Here is a 2148-nt window from a genome sequence, read left to right on the forward strand (position 1 = left end):
GAGGAGGGAGAGAAAGAGGGAAAAAGGAGGAGGGTGAGAATCAGAATTTTGATGTCAAGAGATTTTCCTGCCAATGCGCTGCAAATGGAAAACTGAAAAGACGGAGTCATGTTCCCAATGAAAACATCCCGAAACGAAACGTCCCCGGCAATCTTTTCCAAGAGCGCCTGTTTCCGCCTGATCGACACGCGTTGAAAGATGCTCGTTGGAGACACTGGCCTATCAGATTAATTTTGCTTTCCGCTTCTTACCCCCCTCCCGGACGGGCGCGTTGGGGCGAGTGAAGGGAAGAACAGAGATGTCCCCTATCGTGTTATTGACCGCTGGCCGAAAATTAATCAGGGGAAGCAATCGGCGGGCATGAAACCTCATGGTAACTTTTTTATCCGCTATTCATCAGGTTCCGAAATCGATGGCTGTGTGAGTGAGTTTCTGCACGCGTCGCGATGATGTTTATATTATTAACCCGCCACGTGATCGAACAAGTTTGTATAATGATAATAAAAGCCTGATAATAACTGCATTTATGAAGCATATTATATCCGTGCTATACAGTATGATCTGTGCACTTTACAACCATCATTACGCAAGTAGACTCTAGATCACTCAATAGCACAATCGGTCTTCTGGGATGCATACAATGCAAGTTGCCATATTACAAGAGCTAAAACACTAACATGCTTACAAGAGTTTTTGCTGCCTGTGGTTGAGTACCCATTCACACCTGAATGAAGAGATGAAAATTCGCGTAAAAAGCATTTTCCCAAGAACACAACAGCGGGTCGGGTTGAACCACGAGCTCTCGAATCCGCTAACTAACGATCACGAGTCCGGTAACCTAACCGCTAAACTACAGAAGCTAACATGCAGTGCATGGTGCTGTTTTACAGACTTTAAAGTATTTCTTACCTCCATGTTTAATTTTTCCTTTCTTTATTGTTTCATAATTTTCATAAGAAATCACATTCTAAAAATTAAATACTTTCAATTTACTCTTTCGCTCCATCTTTTTTCTTTTTTTTTCCTTCTAAAAGTGGATGTCTTAAAAAAGGAGGATTAATGTAAAGGACAATAAGTCAGTCATCTGTTGACAAATTTCGACAAAACTTGAAACAAAAAAAAAATCAATCAAAATGGTGTTGATATAAAGAACAACAATCCACGTATTCGAGAGGTATTAAGTTTCTTTCTTTTTAAAGTTTCGATCAAATTTGACTGAAACGCAACATAATTTACAACTTTTTAGGAATTCAAACATAATGTATTTAAACATTGAAGAATACAGACATATAAAACGCACATTTCTAAATAGACCCGGGAAAGCGTGGTGAGCTATTTAAATAGTACGTTCCATGTGTTAACAATTTCTCTAAGACAAGTTCGAATGATAAAATACCGCTGGAAATTTTGAATAACTTTGTGTCGTGTTTCTGTGTCGATTCCTTTGACATCACGTTCAACATTCAGCTCCAACTGTTCGGTTCTTATAGGGTTATTTCTGTAGACTGTTAAAAATAGCACAAAAAAGCACCACCTACGGGAAAAAAATGAGGAGGTTAAAATTTGGGGAATATGGTGACCACTCATTTGTAAGCAATCGGCTTTCGAGGCGTTGCTCCAAATTTTTTCTTGTTACCATGCAAGGGTCACTCTTGATGTGTAGGGTATGGCCACCCTGTTGGGATCAGGCCTCCTCGACCGTCTGATAATTCATTCTCTTCCCAAACTTCATTAAAACTTTCTTAGCAAGATGAGTCTGATGTGAAGGTTTTGTTTTTACGTTCCTCATTCTGAAACCAGAACGGGTCGATCCCGCCCTTGTAGCTGAATTGTTTTAACTAAACAATAAAGGTTTGCGTTTTACTCAGTGTTTGGTTGAAACTTTTAAAACGTTATAATGTTCTTCCCACCTGTAGATTGCTTATTTTCATACTCACAAATTTGATGTCCCTTTTGTGGTATCTCATTTGTTTGAAGTTTTGTAGAAATTGTTGTTGAAGTTGACGAATTATTGCCCTCTAAATGGGTCCTCTTTTTTATTCACACACATTTAGACGCAACAGACGTACAGACTTGCTTGATGGCAGACAGAGAGATAGATAGATAGATAGATAGATAGATAGATAGATAGATAGATAGATAGATAGA

The sequence above is a fragment of the Aplysia californica genome, unplaced genomic scaffold (genome assembly GCF_000002075.1).
Source record: "Aplysia californica isolate F4 #8 unplaced genomic scaffold, AplCal3.0 scaffold00140, whole genome shotgun sequence".
Taxonomy (NCBI): domain Eukaryota; kingdom Metazoa; phylum Mollusca; class Gastropoda; order Aplysiida; family Aplysiidae; genus Aplysia; species Aplysia californica.